The following is a 13,929-nucleotide window of genomic DNA, read 5'->3' as shown; positions in this document are numbered from 1 at the left end:
AGTATTTTTTCAATATTGAAACAACATTTTCAAAACGAGATTTTTTAGAATTAAAAGCTCAAAGAAAAATGTGTGTCAACTAATTAGTCATGCAAGACTTATTTATTTATACATGAAAAAAATATTAGAAAAAAGCATTGAAATTTTTTAAATTATAGAAAAATTATTTGGAAAGAATTAAACCTTTCATTTAATTAATGCAAAATAAAAAATGAGCCTTTTTCAATTTTTGCAAGGCATTGAAGGTGAAAGATGAGAAAAATTGTTTTGACTAATAAAACCTAATTCCTTTACTCAAAAACATAAATTATCTCTCTCAACAAAAGATCCCAAAAAACTCCTAAAAAAAATAATATCAGCATAAGCTACTAAAACTAAAAATTACCATCATGAAAAATTTATATGAATTGCAGGCAATCAAGTAATTAAAAATAGAGTCCATCATATAAGGTGATAAGTAGCATGTGTTAATCCCAACCGGTGCTGAGAGGGGAGGGGTGAATCGGCACTATACCAATTATTACAGATTTAACCTTAATCAAAACTTCTTATTCAAACTTAACACTTATCAGTATAAGCAGTATTGATAAGAAACATGCACACAAAAATGTAACACACAAGACTACCAAGATTTAACACGTGGAAACCCAAATGGGAGAAAACCACGATGTGAGTAGAAACTCACAAAATCTGTACTCTTCTGGAGTACGCCCGGTGAGGAGCCATCCATGTTAGGATATTACAAAGACATTGTTAGGTGCCACCCGGTTAAGGGATTTTCTTTAAGGCCTATTAAAGGACTTAGGATCATCATTTAATATGTCACCCGATTAAGGGATTTTACAAAGGGACCTGTTAAAGCCCACCCAATAAAGGGATTTTACTGTTGCAGTTATTAGAAAACAACAAAGAGAATGATCTACTGTAATAGCTACTCTTAGCTTAATCAGATCCAAATGAAGCTCTTCGGTTGACCACGGGTTACACTTGCTATGCACGCTAGTGGTGCTCTGCGTTCTTTCTTTTCTCTTCACACCATCCGAGCTCTTCAGCACTCTTCTATTCACTTAGAAGTTCTTCCCTCTTTTCATCTTGTTGGATCGCCTCTCCTCAGAATTGCACTTTTGCAATTTTTACGATCAAACTTTTTGGTTTTCGCTAGAAACCTTTATACAAAACTCAGTAGATTTGAAATTCAGAACTTTCCAAATCTTCCTCCAATCTCTCTAAGCACTCTCCATCAATCTCACCAATGACTTATCCTTAACTGCCTCTGCAACTCATAATTTCACCAACCTCTGGGTCGTGTTTTGTCTTTTTAATGCGAACCAGAAAATCTGCACAAAACTCACCTTAATTGATTGTAAACTATAGTAGACTTCACTATCCATTTGTTTGATGATATCTCACCTTAACTGACTCACCTTTGGTCATCGCATCCATCTTACCGGTCATTGCTTCAAGATTCCCAGAGGATATCATCCTTCAACCTGTATCACTGGTGTAACTCTTCACTTTTTACCACCTGTCATTGATCATCAATTAGATCGATCACCTATCTGTCTAGAGTGTTTTGGTCGTGCATAAGACTACTAAACTGTAATCTAAGTGACCTCTTGTGACCGCATCATCATTTCATCTATCAGTTTAAAGAAATTGATCTCAATACCTCTTGCGTGCTTGACTAACCAATCGGCTACTCTATTTTCCCTTCAACCAATTAGCCTTCTAACCACACACTGCATAAGTGTGTCAATGATGCATATTTGGGAAGCATTGAATCCTCCATACTATTTGCAACCATGAGTAAACCATTGAGGTTTATCACATCTTCTTGCCTATGATCTTGATCTTATTCACTGGTAAGTGTTGGTCATCAATGACAATACTAACTAATGAACCGGTTGTGCCAACACCATCAATTATGCCAATAATCTCCCCCTTTGGCATTGATGGCAACACTTCAAACTTCTCTTTTAGCAACCAATCACTTCTGCTTTTGTTGTACTTGAGTAAAGATATTACTCCCCCTTTCACTGGCTTCCATTCATGTCACCTCTGAATTCACTCCCCCTTTGACAACAATGTCAAAGGTGTAGTCTAGACAACCTAATGCACATACTACAATGACTACTCCCCCTAACAGGAGTAGTCCATAATCATCAATCCAAATACATAGAATTTTTAGGAAAATCATACCGGATTGATGTTATTCTGATCTTCACTCACCTTAGAGTATGTAGGGGAATTACCCCTAGCTTGCCTCTGAGATACTCAAAAGTATCCTTAGGTAGGGGCTTGGTGAATATGTCTGTAATATGTTCCTTGGTTGGCACATATTCCAGTCTAACTTCTTTTTCCTACACCTGTTCCCTAAGATAATGATATTTTATTGCAATATGTTTGGTCTTAGAGTGCATTACCAATTATTTTGATATGTTAATGACACTTGTATTATCACAGTGTATCACCACCAGTTCAGTCACCTTTTCTTGGATACCTTCCAAGATCTGTTTAATCCATACTACCTATGTACAGTTGATTGCAACAGCCACATACTCCGCCTTAGTTGTGGATTGAGAGATACAATTATGTTTCTTTCTTGTCCATGACACAATCTTATCTCCAAGAAAGAATGCACCTCCACTAGTGCTCTTTCTATAATCAATGTTCCCTGCCCAATTTGCATCGGTGAAGACACTTAAGTTGAAATTTACCTTATGTGGATACCAGAGACCATACTCATCAGTCCCCTTAAGATATCTAATATCCTCTTAGCCGCCACCATATGAGTCTCTTTTAGATTTGCATCAAATCTAGTAGCCAAGCTAACTACTTGTGCTATATTCGGTCTACTATACACTACATACTACAACTTACCGATCATGGATCGGTATAGTGTCTCATTCACTTCATTAGCCTCATCATTTTTTGAGATCTTGCAACTTGTAACCATCGGAGTTCCATCGGGTTGGAATCTTCCATTCCAAAGGTCTTCAATATTTCCCTTATGTATTTGGTCTAGATAATGAATATACCATTCTTTAGCTAAGATACTTGCAGGCCGATGAAGAATTTTATTTCACCGATCATGGACATTTCAAACTCTTTCTTTATTTATTTTGCAAAACCTCTAGTCGTTTCTTTATCTCCTCCAAAGATGATATCATCTACAAAAATCTCCGCAATCAGATGTTTTCCTTCGTGCACAGCCTTTAAATACAAGTTACTATTGACATTGGTTCTCATGAACCCTGTACTTATCTGGTATGAGTGCAACCTCTCATACCAAGCTCTGGGTGCTTGTTTTATCCCATACAGAGCCTTTGTCAGCTTGCATACCATGTCTCTTCCATCTTCTAAAGCAAACCCTTTTGGTTGCTCAATGTACACTTCTTCCTCTAGAACACCATTCAATAATGTCGATTTGACATCCATTTGGTAGACCTTGAACTTTTTGTAGGCAACATAAGCAAGAAGGATTTTGACTCCTTCCAATCTGGCCACCGGTGCAAAGATCTCTCCATAGTCCAAACCTTCTTCCTGTGCATACCCTTTGCAGACTAATCTTGCTTTGTTTCTTACTACTTGACCAGTTTCATCTATTTTTTTTCTAAACACCCACTTGGTGCCTATTACATTTTTGTTCTCTAGTCTGGGCACAAAGATCCAAGTTTCATTTTTCTCAATCTGTTCCAGTTCTTCACCCATAGCTTTGATCCATTCTTCATCTTTTAGATCCTCCTTTATTGTTTTGGGCTCAATTTTAGAGAGCAGATAGGTACTCTCCCTTTCTTTTCTTCTAGTCAATAGTCCTGCATTTTTATCACTAATAATATTGTCAATAGGATGATTGTTTCTGACATACCTTGGTTGTACCAGTTCATTTCTTGGAGCTTCTTCTATCGGTTGTGCAGGCTCTACTTCACATGTTTCCTCATTTGCGGCTACAATAGGATTCTCTACAACAGGTTCATCCAGTACAGTGTAAATGAATCCTTGATAGTCCTCTGGGGTGAATTCACAAAGCTGGTTCCCACTTTTGCCAACGAAGGAATTTGGCGAAAGTGGGAATTTCGGATTTGCCCATGTTCGAGCGAAATGAGAATGTTTGCTCAGACTACCCCTAGCAGTCCGAGCGAACCAACCTTTTGACTTGGGTTCGCTCGAACATTGCGTAACTTTTGGGTTCGAGCGAACCCACTTTAATATGAATATTTTAATGGGTTCGCTCGAACCCCCCATTCGCTCGAACCCGTTGCGGTTAGGGTTTTTTTTTTAAATTTATAAATATCGAAAATGACAATTAAAAGGTCATTATCAAATTTGACTTTTTCTGTCTGGTGGGGGTTGGATCGAACCAGTCGTCAGCATGATGTCACCAAACTTTGTCTGTAGCAGTTAGCATCTTTCCTATTTCAGTTTTCGACCTTTGTTATATCAGGTGCACAAAATAACCCTTTGTTTGGTTTAATAATGTTTTTTTTTTATTAAATTTGTAAATAATTTGTTTGTTAATTTATTTTTTTAATTAAATAATTGTATATAGTTATTGTTTTTCAACATTTTAGAAAAATGTTTGATAATTTATTGTTTTTCATTATTTTAGAAAAATGTTTGATAATTTAATGTTTTGATTGAAATGTGTCAATTTGTTTTTAAAATTACATAATTGTATAGATGTATATTTTTTTCAACATTTTAAAAAATTGTTATGAAAAACATAGAAAACTAACCTGTAGTAAATCAGAACTTAGAAAAACATTAGCAAAAAAAGAAAAACGTTAGAAAAATTAATTTAAATAAACATTAGAAAATTTAGATAACAAATTTAAACAAATTAAATTTCCTCTACAATGTGACCCATTTTCACATCCTATTACACGCACAACATGACCCCTTAAGACCACATATGACACTATACGTTCCCTTAGGAGGTCATAGAGGATCACATATAACATAGTAGTGTACATGTATGACATTCCCTTTAGGATCACATCTAGTGTCCTAAGGGGTCAGACGTAGTTCTAAGGGGTCACACATGTGTTATAACACATGCGTGACCCCTTAGAACCACATATGACCCCTTATAAAATTGTAGTGTGAACGACATACCCCTTAGTCCATCAAATAGTGTCTTAACACATGCGTGACCCATTACAACCGCATATGACCCTTTATAAAATCCTAGTGTGAACGACATACCCCTTAGTCCATCACATAGCATCTTAAGGGGTCGTATGTGGTCCTAAGGGGTCACGCATGCATTAACACATGTGTGACCCCTTAGTAGGTCACATAGGACCCCTTATAACATCCTACTATACATATGACATTCCCCTTAGGATCACATAGTGTCATAAGGGGTCATATGTGGTCCTGAGGGGTCATGCATGTGTTATAACATATGCATGACCCCTTAGAACCGCATATGACACCTTATAAAATCCTAGTGTGAATGACATACCCCTTAGTTCATCACATAGTGTCTTAAGGGGTCGTATGTTGTCCTAAGGGGTCACGCATGCATTAACACATGCGTGACCCCTTAGTAGGTCACATATGACCCCTTATAACATCCTACTGTACATATGACATTCCCCTTAGGATCATATAGTGTCCTAAGGGGTCATATGTGGTTAGAACCACATATGACCCCTTATAAAATCCTAGTGTGAACGACATACCCCTTAGTTCATCACATAGTGTCTTAAGGGGTCGTATGTGGTCCTAAGGGGTCACGCATGCATTGACACGTGTGTGACCCCTTAGTAGGTCACATATGACCCCTTATAACATCCTACTGTACATATGACATTTCCTATGTGTCCTAAGGGGTTGAATATGTGGTCCTAAGGGCTCACGCATGCATTAACACATGCATGACCCCTTAGTAGGTCACATATGACCCCTTATAACATCCTACTATACATATGACATTCCCCTTAGGATCACATAGTGTCATAAGGGGCCATATGTGGTCCTAAGGGGTCATGCATGTGTTATAACATATGCATGACCCCTTAGAACCGCATATGACCCCTTATAGAATCCTACTGTGAATGACATACCCCTTAGTCCATCACATAGTGTCTTAAGGGGTCGTATGTGGTCCTAAGGGGTCACACATGCATTAACACATGCGTGACCCCTTAGTAGGTCACATATGACCCCTTATAACATCCTACTATACATATGACATTCCCCTTAGGATCACATAGTGTATAAGGGGTCATATGTGGTCCTGAGGGGTCATGCATGTGTTATAACATATGCATGACCCCTTAGAACCACATATGACACCTTATAAAATCCTAGTGTGAACGACATACCCCTTAGTCCATCACATAGTGTCTTAAGGGGTCGTATGTTGTCCTAAGGGGTCACGCATGCATTAACACATGCGTGACCCCTTAGTAGGTCACATATGACCCCTTATAACATCCTGCTATACATATGACATTCCCCTTAGGATCATATAGTGTCCTAAGGGGTCATATGTGGTTAGAACCACATATGACCCCTTATAAAATCCTAGTGTGAACGACATACCCCTTAGTTCATCACATAGTATCTTAAGGGGTCGTATGTGGTCCTAAGGGGTCACGCATGCATTGACACATGTGTGACCCCTTAGTAGGTCACATATGACCCCTTATAACATCCTACTGTACATATGGCATTTCCTATGTGTCCTAAGGGGTTGAATATGTGGTCCTAAGGGCTCACGCATGCATTAACACATGCATGACCCCTTAGTAGGTCACATATGACCCCTTATAACATCCTACTGTACATATGGCATTCCCCTTAGGATCACATAGTGTCATAAGGGGTCATATGTGGTCCTAAGGGGTCATGCATGTGTTATAACATATGCATGACCCCTTAGAGCCGCATATGACCCCTTATAGAATCCTAGTGTGAATGACATACCCCTTAGTCCATCACATAGTGTCTTAAGGGGTTGAATATGTGGTCCTAAGGGCTCACGCATGCATTAACACATGCATGACCCCTTAGTAGGTCACATATGACCCCTTATAACATCCTACTGTACATATGACATTCCCCTTAGGATCATATAGTGTCCTAAGGGGTCATATGTGGTTAGAACCACATATGACCCCTTATAGATTCCTAGTGTGAACGACATACCCCTTAGTCCATCACATAGTGTCTTAAGGGGTCGTATGTTGTCCTAAGGGGTCACGCATGCATTAACACATGTGTGACCCCTTAGTAGGTCATATATGACCCCTTATAACATCCTACTATACATATGACATTCCCCTTAGGATCATATAGTGTCCTAAGGGGCCATATGTGGTTAGAACCACATATGACCCCTTATAGATTCCTAGTGTGAACGACATACCCCTTAGTCCATCACATAGTGTCTTAAGGGGTCGTATGTTGTCCTAAGGGGTCACGCATGCATTAACACATGTTTGACCCCTTAGTAGGTCACATATGACCCCTTATAACATCCTACTATACATATGACATTCCCCTTAGGATCGTATATGTCCTAAGGGGTCATATGTGGTTAGAACCACATATGACCCCTTATAAAATCCTAGTGTGAATGACATACCCCTGAGTTCATCACATAGTGTCTTAAGGGGTCGTATGTGGTCCTAAGGGGTCACGCATGCATTGACACATACGTGACCCCTTAGTAGGTCACATATGACCCCTTATAATATCCTACTGTACATATGACATTCCCCTTAGGATCATATAGTGTCCTAAGGGGTCACACATGCATTAACACATGTGTGACCCCTTAGTAGGTCACATATGACCCCTTATAACAACCTACTATACATATGACATTCCCCTTAGGATCATATAGTGTCCTAAGGGGTCATATGTGGTTAGAACGACATATGACCCCTTATAAAATCCTAGTGTGAATGACATACCCCTTAGTCCATCACATAGTGTCTTAAGGGGTCGTATGTTGTCCTTAGGATCATATAGTGTCCTAACATATGACATGTTAGATCTCTCTATTCTTGAATTTTTTATGTATGTCAAAGATTTAAATATGTACACATGTTAGATCTCTCTATCTCTCTGAAATATATGTTATCTCTAGATCTGAAATATATGTTCTCTCTCTCTCTCACTGAAATATTTGAAATTTTTACATGTATTTTTTGAAAATGAAAATGATCTCTCTCTCTCTCTCTCATGAAAATGATCTCTCTCTCTCTCTCTCATGAAAATGATCTCTCTCTCTCTGCTTACGTATTTATTTTAACTTTATCACATGTACCTAGATAGATGGCATCCTAGGATATACCTTCGCAGGCTCCTGATCAGGATCCACCTGCGCAAGCTCCACATCAGGATCCACCTGCGCAGGCTCCACATCAGGAGTCACCAAAGCAGGATCCCCCCTTGCCTGACATTGCTACTATTTTTCATTACAGTGCTCGAGAGTTGTATAGGTTGAGGGCCATACTAGATGACCCTCTTACTGATGGCGTGTATAAGAGTACGTGCACGTCCATTTTTGACAGTTTGCGGACATTGAGGGACCGCTTAGCATCTCATACCTCATTCTCATCTGAGGTTATAGAGGATATATATAGACAGTTGAGGAGTGAGGTGAGGAGTCCTCATTCTTTTGCTGATGTGGTGGGGGTGGTCTCGAAGGAGACCATCAAGGAGAGATGCTTCCCACAATATCAGGAGAAGAGTAAGGTGAGAGGATATCAGGTTACCAGATGTATTGACCCACAGGTTGCATCACTGATTTACCCACGATTCTTAGCAGCCCATGGTCATTATCCTAATAACGACCAAATTCCATTATACTTTGCACAACAGGTATTTGCTGAGGTTCATTGTCAAATGAAACCAAACTACCTTGATATTCCGGGATATTATGGACAGGGGAGGGGCAGGATTGCTGATAGAGATGCATATCGTAGGTGTGATAGAGCTCCGCCTAGACACAGGGACCTTGTTGGCCAGAGATTTCCTACAGTAGTCCCAACCATGGCACCCATAGCGGATCACGTTGTGATTGCTTCTCAGAGAGAAGCAATTGATAGGATTGGACAGATTGCATCAGCAGCAGCCACCATATCTTCTGACAGGGTGGGCAGATATATGATGAGTCGACCACGTTCGCGATCATCCATAGATCATGCATCTTCTAGTCATGGGGGGGCTTCAGATTCAGATGATCGGTATATTTCTGCTGGCATCCCCTCCCCAGATGAGGTAGCAGCTATAGTCAGAGGTAGTAGACATGTACAGATGTCGCAGTATTTAGTCGAGGACCTACTACATGCTTATAGTTTTATTTCATCTCGACTTGGGATACCATTGGGTGATGTTAGAGAGGAGATTCTCAGAGATGGTCGGGCTACAGTGGCATCGATGCATACCTCGAGGTAGTCACAGCATTCTCATCACTCTACGCATGCTCCAGGCACTGACCCACCTACAGATCACTCTGTTGCTGCAGAGGAGGAGCTACGAGCTGATCAGCTCCATATCACAGATGAGGGTCGGTTGGATTCATTTGAAGAGGTTAGTTATGGTTTTTGGTATATATATTTGATGTACATGCACGTCTAGAGAGATAGATATATTATATTTAATATTTAAATAAATTCTACTTTTGCAGGACTCCCCCTCAGATGGTCGCTCAGTTCGTAGCCGACATGATCCCTGTTGATTTGCTCAGACTTTATAGCTCATTTACATTATCTTTTTATATACTTTCATATTATATATATTCATGCACGTACATGGAGTTTAGACTCTAGATTATACTTTATACCTGGTTTGTGTTTGACTCTAGATTATACTTTATACTTTATACATGGAGTTTAGACTCTAGATTATACTTTATACCTGGTTTGTGTTTGACTCTAGATTATACTTTATACTTTATACATGGAGTTTAGACTCTAGATTATACTTTATAAGTTTTATACATGTTTGATTATATTAGATTTATACATGTTTGATTATATTCTAGATTTATGTACATGATGTTTGATTAAATTAGATTTAAATACATGTTTGATTAGATTGTATATTTCATGCATGTACAACGACTTGTTTAGACTCTAGATTATACTTTATACTTGGTTTGTGTTTGATCAGATTATACATGTTTGATTATATTAGATTATATTAGATTATACATGAAATGAACAAACAAAACTTAATAGTTCATGTATTGAATAGTTCACATCCAATACATTGTAGGTATGTGAGCTTCTAGGTATGTATATTGTAGTTAAATAGTTCACAGATCATGTACATGTCCTAATTCCATATTAAATATCAATTTTACAAATGTACATATTACATTTTAATTTAAATATGCATTTTTTTATTTAATTACAAATACAATTACATACAATTAAACATGTATGTACATTTAAATACATCCTAATTTGATATAATGTATAAATAAACTTAAAAAATATTTATCCTTTAGTTTCAAATGTTCAAGTTACTTGAGATCTAGAATTTATCTTGATTGTATTAATTAGATTTATACATGTTTGATTAGATTAGATTTAAATACATGAAATGATTTTCAAATGTAAAAGAGTATGTATGATTATACATGTTTCAATATTTTCAAACAAAAGAGTATGTATGAAACGAACAAACTAAACTTAATAGGTCATGTATTGAATAGTTCACATCCAGTACATGTATATTACATCTAGGTATGTATATTGTAGGTATGTGAGCTTCTAGGTATGTGAGCTTCTAGGTATGTATATTGTAGTTAAATAGTTCACAACATGTGCATGTCCTAATTCCATATTAAATATCAATTTTACAAATGTACATATTACATTTTAATTTAAATATGCATTTTTTAATTAAATACAAATACAATTACATACAATTAAACATGTGTACATTTAAATACATCCTAATTTGATATAATGTATAAATAAACTTAAAAAATATTTATCCTTTAGTTTCAAATGTTCAAGTTACTTGAGATCTAGAATTTATCTTGATTGTATTAATTAGATTTATACATGTTTGATTATCTATTGGATTTAATTTATACATGAAATGATTTTCAAATGTAAAAGAGTATGTATGATTATACATGTTTCAAGATTTTCAAACAAAAGAGTATGTATGAAATAAACAAACTAAACTTAATAGGTCATTTATTGAATAGTTCACATCCAGTACATGTATATTACATCTAGGTATGTATATTGTAGGTATGTGAGCTTCTAGGTATGTATATTGTAGTTAAATAGTTCACAACATGTGCATGTCCTAATTCCATATTAAATATCAATTTTACAAATGTACATATTACATTCTAATTTAAATATGCATTTTTTAATTAAATACAAATACAATTACATACAATTAAACATGCACATTTAAATACATCCTAATTTGATATAATGTATAAATAAACTTAAAAAATATTTATCCTTTAGTTTCAAAACAAGTTACTTGAGATCGAGAATTTATCTTGAACTTACATTAAAATTCAATTCATGTGGATTACTAAATGTATATATAGTTCATACCACATCAAGTGGTTCACAACGCTCTTCAATAACACTTAATATTTTGTCATGATCTTCACTATCTAGTCTCCACTTTTGAGACCGCCCTCGACGTGGAACTGTTTGAAGAATTAGGCCAATAGCAATGACCAAGTGACTATACTGATATACCTTGTTGTCAATTTGGTATTCAGTGAAATGAATCCCATGTTGAACAATTTTAACTTGTTTGAAAAATGTCCCTTGCACTACAACTGATCTTGCATGTACATGTATATAAGAAATGTGAGAAATCAAAAAAATTCACATAAGCGATTTGTACATGTACATGTACATATTCAAATCAGAACTCAAACCTGTGGGAAATGACATTCCATCACTCATCTCAGATTTTGATAACTTCTTTCTCTCTTCTGTGCAACGCAATAAATAATAACTAACACCTTCTATATTTCCATCTTCTGCTATGACTGCAAAAATATCCCCTGCAATTTGACACAAGTTAAATAAATTCTAAGTTATATGTCATTTTTAAGGAAATGTTTACATGTGTACGTCATGTATGTACCTTTTTTAATCAATCCTGAAATATGATCGTAATCAACAGAAATCAAAGGAATGTCTTCAAAGTTTTCATCCTCATTTGAATCCTCGTATGTGTCAGAAACATCTAGTGGCACCATTTTCCATTCACTAACATATCCAAGCTCTTGGTTCTTGCAATCAACATAGTTTTCGAAAATGCATTCAGAACAAAAACATGAATAATCCCTAGTGTATAATGTCCATGGGCGATTATCTGTACTCATGAAACAATGCAAAGATCTTGTCCTCTCCACACTCTTGCATCCATGCATTGATTTTCTATCCACATCTGCAAAATGTACATGTGTACAAGAATGTACATGTAGATCAAGTTGTTAAATTAAAAAAAATTAAATAAAATACTAAAAGAGAACACGTACCAGTTATCTCCCAAAACACTCTATATGGAATGGGCTTATATGTTCTCGATGATGATTCCCCAGGATAATTCGGTTGCTCAAAGTGTTTCTTACACCATTCAACAACATCATGTGCATTTTCTATATGTTCTCCTGTGTACTTTATTTGATGCTTTCTTAGAGCACGTTCGATACAAGCTCTTGCACCATCATGTTCACCCTTTCCATGACCACTCTCAAAAAAACTCCAAACATGTGGTATTTTGTCATTTCGATGATATCTACATAGTGCATAAAATGGCCTTGAAGATTTAAATTGTGCCGCACATCCATCAGACCAAACAAAATGTTTAACTGTTGTTATGCCTCTATCTTTCAAATATTCAAAAAACTTCTTAAAGCAATGTTGTACAAAAAGTGTGTCATGCTCCTTATCATCACTAATATAGAAGCGGTACTCTTTCTTAATGACACGATTTTCAAATGTACTATCAACACCATCCAAATTCATCTGTGCATGTTGATAACACACATGCACGAAAATAGTGATTTGCTTTGAAAAGTAATACTCTGATTGAATCTCTTTTTGATGTGCAAAAGAGTAATTCTCTGCGAAGTCAACTACAAGTAGAATAGTTCCAAGTGGGAAAGTGTCTCTTAATCTTTTAAATTGTTCTGCTTGCCACTTGGCAAAAAAACCATGGCATATGTATGGTTTTATCAACTTACGAAAATTTTCCATAAATGTTCCAATAGGTATTTCCTCTTCTACATAATCTAGTCTTGTAGATTCCTTTCCAAATTTTGTTTCAAATTTTTGGTACTTGTAACTCTTGCAATTTACCATCTTCCTCATGTCAGTATCTTCATCTCTCAAAGGCAATTTAGCTAAGTCCCCGCATGTTCCACAAATTCTTCTTATGCAATTTATTTGACCGGTTGCATTATCATCTGATTTATCACATAAGATGGATGCTATGAATTGACTTGTTCGTTTAGGAGGAGCATTTTCATAACCATCATTATCTTCTCTAATCTTTTGAAACACCTGATAGTACAAGTCAAATTCTATGTGATAACGACAACAACAAGTTTCAAAAACTTTGTTTAACTTCACATAATATGGCCTTAACCGTTCAAACATGGTTTGTCCAATCTTTATATGAGGGTTTGTTTTAGTAAACAATACATACAATTCATGTTTTGTTGTGTCTATCCAATGTTTTACATGGAGATCATAACGATCAAGACCAATCCTTTGCTTGATAACATCTCTACTATTTGATGAAGGGCGACTATTATCATTCCAAAAACTTGTCACAAAGTTCCTAACAACATCTTCAATTCTATCAGAACGAGGAGCTCTACACATAATTGCCCAATTCCCTTCTGAGGTAGTATCATCCAAAATCTTTCTCCTTTTAACATATTTAGATATTGTCCTTCTACTAAAA

The sequence above is a fragment of the Cryptomeria japonica genome, chromosome 5 (assembly GCF_030272615.1).
Source record: "Cryptomeria japonica chromosome 5, Sugi_1.0, whole genome shotgun sequence".
Classification (NCBI taxonomy): Eukaryota; Viridiplantae; Streptophyta; class Pinopsida; order Cupressales; family Cupressaceae; genus Cryptomeria; species Cryptomeria japonica.
This window is presented reverse-complemented; position numbering follows the sequence as displayed.